This window comes from Monodon monoceros, unplaced genomic scaffold, assembly GCF_005190385.1.
Source record: "Monodon monoceros isolate NGI ecotype Baffin Bay Population unplaced genomic scaffold, NGI_Narwhal_1 Super_Scaffold_21, whole genome shotgun sequence".
In the NCBI taxonomy this organism is placed as follows: Eukaryota; Metazoa; Chordata; class Mammalia; order Artiodactyla; family Monodontidae; genus Monodon; species Monodon monoceros.
The window spans coordinates 73,635,230-73,648,574 of record NW_021703778.1 but is presented as its reverse complement, the minus strand read 5'-3'; the positions used below and the strand labels follow the sequence as shown (position 1 = coordinate 73,648,574).

General features: G+C 41.3%; 1 protein-coding gene across 1 annotated transcript in view; it reads right to left on the bottom strand.

Moving 5' to 3' along the window:
• Positions 1-13,345, bottom strand: part of THSD4 (thrombospondin type 1 domain containing 4) — a 558,493-nt gene that overhangs the window by 324,018 nt on the left and 221,130 nt on the right. The window lies entirely within an intron of this gene.

Sequence of the window (13,345 nt, the reverse complement as noted above, 5' to 3'; positions counted from 1 at the left end):
TGTTGTACAAACATCCCCGTGAACTAATTCCAGAACATTTCTATCACCCCAAAAAGGAAACACTGGACCTGTTAGCTGTCACTCCCAATTCTCTCCTCCCCGCAAGACCTTGGCAACCACCAAATCTATTCTTTGTCTCTATGGATTTGCCTATTCTGGACATCTCATAGTCACGCACCTTTTAAAATGCGTGAAAGTTATTAGATCTCTCTCTATTTGATGGTAGAGAGAAGGGGTTGTATCTTGATCTACAGGCACATAGTAGAGATTCGATGCTAGTGAATACTGTAAAGGAATTCTTAAAGAATCTCACAATGCAAATAATAGACTCCACTTTTAGACATCCTCCCATGCTTTAACATAGTCAAAATTATATCGTATAAATCACCAATCACAGTGAGCACACAATGTTTATGTTCTACTTTTTATTATTTAAAATCTATACAATTATATCATTTTATGTTCTTTTAAATGGCTGAGTTTCCTGTAATAATTCCTCCATTACCAGATATTTAAGTGGTTTCCCTATCACCTTAGTTTGGAGTCCAAAGTCCTCAGCAAGGGATAAAACATCTTTCAGGAGCTGAACCTTGCCTACCTTTATAGTCTCATTTCCTCCTGTTCCTCCTTAAATCTGCATTCTATCCCCAATTAAGCACTTCCTCTGTCCAGCCATTGTTTCACTGCTCCTCTGGCTATTACCTGTTTCTACTTTGCTTTAGTTCCCAGGTCAACCCCTCTGGGAAGCCCTCCACAGATCCTGATCTACTCTACATGTCCATCCATCACAGGCTGACCCAGCCTCCTCTACTATAAGGTTAAACAAACTTCATTTGAAGCATGGCTTTGAGGGACCACAGAGATGTCTCTATCTTATTCACTTTTATATCCCTAACACTCAGTAGAGAGCTGGGCACATAGCAAATGCTCAATAAATCCCTGAGGAATAAAAGGAGGGATAGATAAATGAATATTGGCCTTTGGGGTTTTTTTTTTGTTTTGTTTTTGTTTTTGCCTTTCTCTCCTCTCTCCCCACTAGATAGATTCCCCTACCTCGGGGTGTTTCTTTATATTTTTGTTACTTCACAAAAAGTACTTCACCAGCACAAAGCCTGGTGCTCAATAAATGCTAAATTAATTACTGCTACAACTAATATTTTCAGAGCAATCTAGTTGCCTCCAAAATAAGAATGAGAAAAATGTTCAGGTGAGATATATTTCCATATCCAAGGGAGAAAGACATGCCAAGTACACACTGATTTTGTTTAACTGCTTTTGGAGACAAGACTAATGCTATGCTCAGCCATAAACAGCATGTTCCAGGGTCATGCCTTTGTCTGAAAATCTGATTACTGCATTGGATAATACTAACATTTTCCTACACAACACAATACATCATACTTTCCCCAGTGTGGCTGCCTGACTGTCATAGCAACGAACTTCCTTCTACTCCAAAGCCATTGAAAACCGCTAACAGGAAATCACAGGCAACCTCTGGGACCACATGGTTTAGGGAAGATTGAATCTTCTGTGTACTCTGAGCTCTACTGGAGAAGTCAAGAGACTTGATTTCCTACGCTGGCTGCCCAAAAGATATAAGAGGTGATCTTGGAAAAGTCAAAGATTACCAGAGACGAAGCACCTTTGGGAATGTCTGAAACCAAACCATCATTTTATGGATTAAACACACACACACACACACACACACACACACACACACACATACACACACACACACACACTCCACACACACACACCAGGCCTAAGAAAGGAAGTGACAAGTTAGAGGCAAAACTAGTCTCCTACAACCTGCTTTCTCATGTCATCTATGTATCCAGACCCCGTTTCCTCTCTCCCAGCTCCTTACTTTGGGAAGTGACAGCAGGAACTATCCAGGTGCATTGCATTTTGTAATAAAAGTGTCTGAAAGGCAGCCTCACAGAGGGCAAGGGTTTTGAGTTCTCACTTCTCTGGGATTCCTCCCAATTACCTCTATCCTTTGGAATACTATCATTGGCAGCCACAGCTTTAACCCTCAATATTTGCAACCATATTATGGAAGAACATTCTGAGAACAAAGAAAGATGGCTGAACATGAGACAATGACAGCAAATGGCTACATGAAAATAACCCAGAGGAACGGCCTTAAGTCTGAGTTTCTCCTACCTGTGGCCCAAACCAGCTACTAGGTCTGACCCTCTGCCTATGTGGCTTAGGCAGTGTCCCTGCCTTCTCAGACTTGCAACAAGGAAAAGGGGGATCCTAGGAGATAACTGAAACCTGGGGACAAGTGACTACCTGACAAAATTGCCCAGAATCCTGCTGCCTTAGCAATATTGCATGTAGAGCATCTCATAAAATTACATTAGCGGGCTTCCCTGGTGGCGCAGTGGTTGAGAGTCCGCCTGCCGATGCAGGGGACACAGGTTCGCGCCCCAGTCTGGGAAGATCCCACATGCCGCGGAGCGGCTGGGCCCGTGAGCCATGGCCGCTGAGCCTGTGCATCCGGAGCCTGTGCTCCGCAACGGGAGAGGCCACAACAGTAAGAGGCCCGCGTACCGCAAAAAAAAAAAAAAATTACATTAGCCCTGACTTCTCCAGACCCTGCTCCTACTCCTCAACCCCTTTAAAATGCCACATAAAAACACATCTGCAGGGCTACAGTTTAATGTTTTTCATGGATGGTCACTTCACTCCTTTTTTCTCCCCTTGAACAGAATTACAATTCTGATGTCAAGAGCCTCTTCTCTAAGCAGATTTTGTCATGGTTTCCTCCTTGCAGAGAGAGGGGACAAAACAGGAGAGCACAAGCTAGAACAACAGGATAAGAGCAAGTGGGCACATCCTTCTCCTCCGCGCTTATCTCCCCCTTACTGCTCTCCCTCTCTGCTCTCATCTGCTTCCTAAAAGTCCTCCCCACCCCCACAGGGAATACCTTTACATTCCACACACCACAAAGGTAGTGACTCTCAGTGTGGTCCCAGGACCAGAAGCCTCAGTATCACCTGGGAACTTGCTGAAAATGCAAATTCTTGGGCCTCGCTTCCAGCTCCTAAATCAGAAACCCTGGGGATGGAGCCTGGAAACCTGTATTTTGACAGGCCCTCTGGGTGATTCTGGTGCATGGTCAAGTTTGGGAACAACTGCTCTATGAAAAATCAAGTAGTGAACAGACCTGGAAGTGGCTGATTATTCTTGCATTGAATCAAAGGTGTCCAAATTCCATGCCTAAATTTAAAAGTTAATACACACACTATTTTTAATTTAGGATATTGCCTGGATCCCTGATAGTAAAACAGCCCTATGATCAGTTTTAAAAATTCTGGAGAATATACAAGAAAATTCAGGTTGCTTCGAATAAAGTGACTAACAGCTAAAGGGTTTACCCTCAAACACAGGTTAAATGTTTAAATCACTCATTGAACCCTTTAATTGGAAAATCCACTGATCTAAGAGGAAAGACATTTTTAAGTGATAAAGGGCAAAGAATATAGAAAAAGAGCTAACAGTTATAAAATTTTGGAAGCTGGGAAGCAGAAGGATCCATGGAAGTGACTTAGCAGACAGACCCAAGCAAATGGATCTTAAGCAGGAATTGAAGCAATGAAGCTACCTAGTATTGTACCATCTTCAGAAGGCAACTTTGGAAATAGGGGAGAAAGCAGGCCTAAAAACAGAAAAATTATCTATAAGCGTATTTAAGAATTAGTCAGAGGTTCTACTTTCCAGAATGGTTAGCTAAAAGCCTTTGAAAATCAGCTCCTTCATAAAAGCAAAGAGAACATTGGAAAAAGCTGGAGTGGCTATACTAATATCAGACCAAACAGACTTTCAGACAAACATTTTTACCAAACACAAATAAGAGCATTTTACAATGATAAAATCCATCAGGAAGACAAACAATGAAGCCCCAAAATACATGAAGCAAAAACTGACAGAATTGAAAGGAGAAACAGACAATTCAACAATAATAGTTTGAAACGTTGATACTCCACTTTCAATAATGGATAGAACAACTAGAGCCAGTAGATATCTATAGAACCTTCCACCCAAGAAGAGCAGAATACACATTCCTCTCAGGTACACATGAAACATTCTCCGGGAGGGAACAAATGTTAGATCACAAAACAAGCTTTAATAAATTTAAGAGGAGTGAAATCATACAAAGTATGCTTACTGATCACAATGGAATGAAGTTAGGCATCAATAGCAGAAAGAAATTTAGGAATTTCAAAAATATGTGGAAATTAAACAACATACTTCTAAATAACTGATTAAGATTAAAAAACTCAGGGAAAATTAGAAAAAACTTTGAGATTAATAAAAATTAAAACACATCATACCAAAACTTATGGGATGCAGTTATAGTTGTGCTTAGAGGGAAATTTATAGCTATAAACACCTATGTTAAAAAAGGTCTCAAATCAATAACTTAATCTCCCATCCTTAAGTATTGAAAAAAGAAGAGCAAGCTAAACTCAAAGCCAACAGGAAGAAGGAACCTAGAATGGAAATAAATTAAACACAGAAGGGAGAGACAACAGAGAAAATCAATGAAACTGAAGTTGGCTTTTTTTAAAGGGAAAAAAATTGACAAACTTTTAGATAGACTAACCAAGAATAAAAGAGAGAAGACTCAAAATACTAAAATTAGGAACAGAGAGGGGACATTACTACTTATTTTAGAGAAACAAAAAACAAACAAAAACAAAAAACAAAACAAACTTCTAGCCAGGGCAAAATAGACAAGAAAAAGAAAAGGCATCCAGGTTGAAAAGAAAGAAGTAAAAGTATCTATCTGTATTCACAGATGACATGACCTTGTGTATAGAAAAATTGTTAAGTGCACCAATAAACAAGTTCATCAAAGTTACAGGATATAAGATCAATAGGCAAAAATCAATTATATTTCTATACACTATCAATAAAACAACCTTAAAATAATAGCATTATTTTTTATTGTAAAAATAGCATTTACAATAGCATCAAAAAGAAGAAAACACTTAGGAACAAATTTAACAAAAGAAGTGTAAGACTTACACATTGAAAAATACAAAACACTGTTGAAAGAAATTAAGGAAGATCTAAATAAATGGAAAGAAATTCCACGTTCATGGATCGAAAGACAATATTGTTAAGAGGGCAATACTCCCCAAAATTGATCTACAGATTCAGTGCAATCCTAATCAAAATATCAGCTGTCTTTTTTTGCAGAAATTGACAAGCTGATCCTAAAATTTATATGAAAATACAAGGAACCAAGAATAGCCAAAATAACTTTGAAAAAGAAAAACAAAGTCGGAGGACTCATACTTCCTGATTTTGAAACTTACTACAAAACTACAGTAATGAAGACAGCGTGATATTATCACAGGCTAGACCACAGATCAATGGAAGAGACCTGAGAGTCCAGAAATAAACCCTTATATTTATGGTCAATTGATTTTTGACAAGGGTGCCAAGATAATTCAATGAGGAAAGAATAGTCTTTGCAACAAATGGTGTTGGGATAACTTTGCATATCTACATGCAAAAGAATGAAGCTGGACCCCTATCTCACAGCATATATAACAATTAACTCAAAATGGATCATCAACCTAAATGTAAAAGCTAAAACTATAAAATTTCTAGAAGGAAGCATAGGCACAAATCTTATGATTTTGGATTATCAATGGTTTCTTAATGATATGACATCAAAGGGACAAGTGACAAAAGAAAAAACAAGATAAATTGGACTTTATCACAGAAGTCTATTGAGAAAATGAAATGGCAACCCACTGAATGAGACAAAACTTCTGCAAATCATATACCAGATAAGGGACTTGTATCCAGAATCTATGAGGAACTTTTATAACTAAAAGATAAAAAGAGATTCCAATTTAAAAAGGACTTAAATAGACATTTCTCTGAGGAAGATATACAAATGGCTAAAAAGCACATGAAAAGATGCTCAATATCATTAGTCATTAGGGAAATACAAATTGAAACCACGAGATACCACTTCACACACAGGATGGCTGAAAAAAAAAAAGACAATAAGAACACTGGCAAAGATGTAGAGAAATCAGAACCCTCTTACAATGCTGATATTATTGTAAGATGGAACAGCTTCCTTGGAATACATTTGAGAGTTCCTCAGAATGTTAAATGTAGAGTTACCATATGAGCCAGCAATTCCACTTCTAGGAATATACCAATGAGAAATGAAAACACACATCTTCACAAAAACTTGTATATGAAAATTCATAGCAGCATTATTCATAATAGCTAAAAAGTAGAAACAATCCAAGTGTCAAAGTGATGAATGGATAAACATAATGTGGTATATCCATACAGGAAATATTACGTGACAAAAGAATGAAGCACTGATATATGCTACAACATGGATGCACCTTGAAAACATTATGCTAAGAGAAAAAAGCCAACCACAAAAAGTCACATATTGTATAATTACATCTATATCAAATATTCAGAATAGGCAAACATATAGAGGTAGAAAGTAGATTAGTGGTTGCCAGGGGCTGGAGGGAGGCAAGAGTGTGGAGTGACTACTAATGGGTACAGACTTTCTTCTTGGGGTGATGAAAATGTTCTGAAATTATATAATGGTGATGGTTGTATGACTCTATACTAAAAGCTGCTAAATTGTACTATTTAAATTGGTGGCTTTTATGGTATGTGAATTTTATCTCAATAAAGCTGTTATTTTTTAAAAAAGAAGTAGCAGCAGCAGTTAGTTTCCGAGATCCCCAAGAAATCATCACATAAATAACAAGAAAATTTCTGTTTCCAGATTGAAGGAGCCCATCAAGTGCCCAGGACCAGGGTGTTAGGGTGCTCAGATTATCTACCATTACCATCCCAATCCAAGTCAGGATTCTCCCAGCAGCTGGGTGTTAGCTCACAGCTGTGTCTTTCTGGAACTTGCCCCCAGCCTAAGGGAGCTGCCTCACCAACCTCCTTCCCAGGGATAGCCCCTGTCCAAGGACGGGTCCATGTGGTTTTACAATGGCCCATCCCGTCTTAGTTTGGGGTAATTCCCAGGTCAGGGCTGTTCATTCCTGCATCTCACACCCCTCACAGGCATAGTTCCAGAATCACTGCCTAATAAACACTGGGCACAAATCTCTGCTTCAGGATTAGCATCCTGGAGATCTGACCTAGTACACTATCACGGCTCAGCTGTGAAGCGCATGCACATAGTCATACTGTAAGCAATGGTTATTAATCTAACCAAAATTACAACATAATTACATTGAGAGTGTGTGGGATGGGAAGTGTGTATGTGTGGTGAGGTGGAGGGAGAGGGTGATGAAAGAGGGCTACATCGTCACCTTCAACAGAAAATACCTGAAACTGAAAAATCCGGAAGTAATGATATAAACATTATTCAGAGATAAGAAAGTCAATATCAAAAGAACAGCTAAAATTATTGGGGAGGAAGAAATACTGGAGGGGGCAAAGTTTGTAGAATTATTTGACTCTGTAAGATACATGCATGGGTAACTTAAACAATAAAAATTAATTTTAAAAAGAATTTTAAAAATAACTCCAACAATTTGGGTTCTGAGAAATGGAATCCTGTACAGTTTCTATCAGTGGTAGGTCCTTCCCATCTCTATTCAAAATTAACAGAAAACTATAAAACTCCTTGCTGTCTTTTCAGGAACTCAGCATAAGTGGGAGAGCAAAAATGTTGCTTTCCAAGAAAGCAACACGTTGCTGAAGGTTCTAGATTTTAGCCGGCTTTGCTACTACCAAGGCTTGCATTATCTCTTAGTAGGCAAGAGGGAGACGCCTCAAAGTGGCAGGAAATGAGGTTCAAGCTTTCCCCACAAATGCACATTCTTTTGCCTTCCCTTAAGTAGAGAGAAAATTTCAGGTAAGAAAAGAGGAGAGACATTCTGTGAATAAATACGTGAGGCTATTCTTGGAGAATGGATAACATCTGTGCTTAGTTTCGGATCCATTCAAACTTCACAAGTTCACTCCAAGTTTAACATTGAAGCCCTCGTTTCCCAGGCTCAAGTTCCATTTTTTTGGTAGAATATGTGATATCCCCGTTCAAGAAAAGCAGCCTCGTAAACGGAGCTCATAAAACTCAGACGTGGCAGGGTGCTCACCCAACACATACTGATGAGTGAAGTGCAAACGAATCAGAAACATGTGGATGCACTGTCTTAACTGTGCATGCAGCGTTTATATAAAATAAAAAGGGGTTTGCCCAAAGTCCTAGCAATGGGCACGGAGTTCGCAGCATTTGCTTGGGGGTGAATAATGCAGGGCAGCCAGAGCTATAGCCACAGCCATGCCGGGCTTCACCTCTGCCAACTACATTATCTACATGCTAATCCTCCTGTTTATGACGAAGGATCTGCCTGCCCCTGGGCTCCAAGTTCTGCACTAGACACAGATGATTACTATATAAACAGCTTTCCCCCAGGCTGCATTTTCCAGGACAAGGTTATGGAAAATAAGATGAGCAGAATGCTTCTAAGAGCCCAGACTCTTCTCTGGAATTAGAAAACTGTTTGAAAAAGTAGAGAAGAGGGGCAGGATTAATTCTTAGCTTTTCCTGTTCTGAAAGGGAAATTGTTTGGGCGTGCATTCCATTATAAAAACTTAAATACAAAAGCATACAGCTTATCAATTATGGACAATAATACCCCTAACCTTCCATCCCGTACTGCAACTATGTAATTTAAACTTTGAATCTTATTTAATTGACAGTCTTAACAGACTTGGAGATCTGGACGAAAAACAGTACACAAAATGCCTTTTTTAAATCCTGAAAAACCATTGGCTCAATGTTGCACAGATGTTAAATTCCTCTTAGCACTGCTCACATTTCTAGTAGGTAACACTTTAATGGTGGTTCTCAAACTTTAGTGTACTCAGGATCACTTTGAGGTTTCATTAAAACACAGGCTGATGGACTCCAGCCCCAGAGTTTCTGATTCATTAGGTTTCTGATTCTTGGCAAACCCAGCGTCTGCCTTTCTAACAGGTTCCCAGGTGATGCTAATGCTGCTGGCCCAGGAACCACACTTTGAGAACCATGCTTCTAATTGGTACTATTGAACCAGGATGGGGAAAGGAGACCCACCCAGCAACCAGACCACTAGTTGACACCCTGGGAATGCACTGCCAAAGCTGACACACAAAATGATGTTCAGCTAACTAAATCAAAGGTTACAGTTTTATACATGCAAGCCAGCCAGTGGAGACTGTAATCAAGAGGCCATTCAAGGAGGAAGTTCCCTTCTGAGCTGGCAGGTACGGTCCATACCATGCAGGAAATGGAGAGGGAAAAGGAACTTCTCTTTAGCATCTGCATTTGCCTCCGGCTGCCTAACCTCTTCCTGCCTTTTACAATTTTTATGTCTACTGCTTACTGAGCACCTACTATGTGCCAGACTCTTTATGTACATTGACTCAGCTAATCCTCACCCCTGGAGGATGAGGGCCCTGAGGCTCAGGCAAGCTCATCACCGCACATGGCCCGTTCGAGGGGTGAGAGACATCCTCCATGGCGGAAGTAGAGAGCGAGGGAAGATGAGCTGAGATGAGGCTGCAGAGGCAGATCGGCAGCCCAGGGCATGCAGGACCATCATTCTCGTAGAAAGAATGAACACACTTGTCTTGAGTTCTACGAAGCACCGCGGCTAGCATTCCTTGCACTTTTCCACATAGCAGAACATGGAACAGCAGTAGCTTCCCATTTGGAGAAAGTTCCTAGACACGTAATTTCACAGGAATTGGTTAAGCCAACTTTGTCTGAGTTACCCAACCTTTCTTCTGAAATGTGTTCTTTTTCTCTCATGTCATAGTAAATCCAAAGGTGGAAAAAGTGACTGAAAACAAATACCATTATGGAAAAAAATCCTGCTGTTCAAAACTCTTCAAGCTGTGTGACATGGAGTGCTACATCTTAAAACGTTACATTTAATAAAAAAGTGAAAGTGTGAAAGGGGTTCTGTCAGTAGAAAGCCAGTTTGGCCAACTGTCAGGAAAGCAGCTTGACAGCTTCAACAGAAGTGGGAGGTCATAACCAGTTTCTTATGGAAAAATATATATCTATCTGAGTGGATGTGGATATATTAAAATACGGCATATATACATACCCTCCAGAAAAACAATGTGGGCATAGCCATGTTAAGGACTGAGGCTGTTGAGAGCTCCGAGAAGGAAGCTGGGGAAGGGAACTCTGGTACAAACTTCCATGTAAAGTAAAAGTCTCAGAGGCCAGAGAAGCTCAGAGGCAGAGGAAATGACACCATCTCTGCAGGCAACACCCAGAGGAGGGTGGCTTGACTTCCCATCTCCTGCCATTATCATAGTAAAAAATATATATATGTATAGGTATGTGTGTATATGTGTGTGTATATGGGTATGTTTACATGTGTGTAGTATGTATATATGTTGCATGTATCTGGGTGTAGGAATGCCTGTGTGCATATATTCGTGTGTATATGTGTACTTATTTATGTGTGCATTATGTGTATAAGTGTGTTCATGTATATAAGTGTGTATGCACACATGTATCTTCCAGAGTCTGTTGGCACCAGGCCAAAGCAATCAACAGTGATAAGAACACAATATGCGCTGATCCATAAGGTGGTAAAACTTATTGCATGAATGTGTGGGCAGATGTAGCAAATCCACATACCAAGCAGTGGTTCTAACAAAGGCTCTCTCTTCTAGACATTTAAGAGCAGACATGGTAAGACACTAGAAAAAGAAGGTTTCAGCAGGAAGAAAGTTTTGATGGCTTAGTATGACAAATTTTCAGAATTCAGGGGAGAACTTCAAGGAGCCCCAGCTAACCTTGGACTCAGCTTTCCCTTCTGGGGCTTCATAAAACCCGCTGAAGAATGACTTTCATCGCATTACCACTCCTCTTGCAGCCACCCCGAGTTCGTCACTCTCCTCAGAACATCTATGTCCAGCCCCTAAGATGGGGTTCGAGGACATCATTCTCTACAAGTGGGTCTTTCACTAACGACTCAACTACTCTCTTCATTGTTCTGGAAACACACCGTGGCCATTCTCACCTCTGTGGCTCTATTTCTTTTGTTCACCTCTCCAGAATGTCCTTGACATTCCAATCTACCAACACAAACCCTACCTCCAGCATATGATTGTGAAACACACAAACATAAAAACTGTGACAAGTGCTCTGAAGGCAGAGTCTCCCAGGGAATATAGAACAGAGAAATACACTCTGTCTAGGGTATCAGGAAAGGCTTTACTGAGGAAGTGACTTTTGAACTGAAATCTGAAGAATGAATTAGGTTTATGAGAGAGGGGATGGAGAGTAAGCCATCTCAAGCAGTGGTACCAGCCTGTGCAAAGGCCCTGTGGTAGGAGGAGTGGAAAGAAGGCCAGTGTGGCTGGAGAGACAGCCTGGAGAGGAGTGAGCCTGGAGAGGTGACCCTTCTTTAAGTCCACAGTTCTCATGATCTCTCTGGATCGGGGTTGCCAGATAAAGTGCAGAATGCCCAGTTAAATTTTTCAGATGCATAAGATATGTTGTATGGGACATACTTAGGCTAAATACATTAAACAATGATTTGTTTATCTGAAATTCAAATTTAACTGGACGTTCTTTATTTTTATTTGCTAGCAACCTGACGCTGGATACAACCAAAGGACATATTTTTCTACATAACTCATTTGTATTCTCTACCACAACAGGTCTTATATTTTAGCTGGCTGCAGTTCTTTCCATCTCTCATGACCTCAATCAGAGAACCTCAGAGCAGGAGGAGTCCTAGAAATCAGGTAGTCTGAACTTCTAGCTCCACAGATAAGAACAGGAGGCTCAGAAAGGCTCCGGAGCTGCTCAAGGTCACAGATAAAGACCCCACTGAGGCATCTTTCATGCCCTCCTGCTGTGCCTAGGACAGCGCTGAACACATTAAAACAACAGCCTAATCAATTGTTTGATTGAATTAACAAGCTCATTTACATGCCTCTGTACAGAGGGGGATGAACAGATACAATCCCAGACAGCCAGGAGCTTTCCAAACAAAATAAACAGCCAGACAGACAGAGCAGAGGCCACTTGCACATGCACAAACACGGGACAGACACAAACAACCCCAGCCAGCGGCTGCTTTGACCAGCTAGACTCCTGCCTTTTTCCAGAAGCTCTATAAGAGCCAGGAACCAAGAAGGCTCTCCTCCTTGCTGGCTTGGTGGATTTACTCTTGCATGGTGGCCCATGGAACTGACAAGACAAGTGTGGAAAGGGATCATTTTTACCTTAAGATGGGAACTGTGACACTGAAAGGCCTCACCAGCCAGCCTCGTTTGTCCCTTTCAGGTCCTAGTTATTTGCTAAGAGACTTTTTTCGGGCCTTCTCTGCAGGCAGAACACGTTCTGTCCAAATATGCACAACCACCCAGAGAAAAGGGCAGGGGTGGGACCCTCCACCACTATTTACCAAACGAATGCAACATTCAACCCGACTGAAAGCAGGGGAGTAATCCCTCTGAGTAAGCTTCGCTTTCATTCCTCCACAGGACTTGAAAAGACGTCAGTCCATCCCAATCACAATCAAATACAAGCATTTCACTTCCCGAAGACAAACAAGGATTTGGACAAATGAGAAACGGAGGCTCCCTTGTGGAGGCATGAAAAGGGAATTCAGCAGCCCTGGCTCCCTCTCTAAGAAAGCACCGGGAAGGATGTTCTTGCCGTGGCCACACAAAGCGTGGCATGAGCTCATCACGCCAGAACCTAATTGAAACCTCAGGCTGAAACAGTGTTTTGTGATATCTGGGGGAGAGGATGGGCAAAGACAAAAAGGAAAAACAAAGGATGTGTACGGAAGAGGCATGAAAAGCAGCCCACTTCTTGACTGTTGGGACGATTTGGATGGTGGCCATTGAGTTAAATGAGGTGCAGCCTTCCTTTCAATCTCAGAGACCCAAAGCCGTTTTGCAGAGCTAGCTGCTGCCAGCATTGTGGCTCCCGAGCCAAGGCCTTCAGGGTCCATCAACACCTTCAAAATGCAATTTAAAAATTGTACCTAGGGCTTCCCTGGTGGCGCAGTGGTTGAGAGTCCGCCTGCTGATGCAGGGGATGCGGGTTCGTTCCCCGGTCCGGGAAGATCCCACATGCCGCGGAGCGGCTGGGCCCGTGAGCCATGGCCGCTGAGCCTGCGCATCGGGAGCCTGTGCTCCGCAACGGGAGAGGCCACAGCAGTGAGACACCCGCGTACCGCAAAAAAAAAAAAAAAAATTGTATCTAAAGAAATGCAGCAGAAAAGATGCTGGTTAGACCTTTAGACAAACCACCTAGCATTCACGAATCCACTGAAAGGCATAAAAGGGAAAG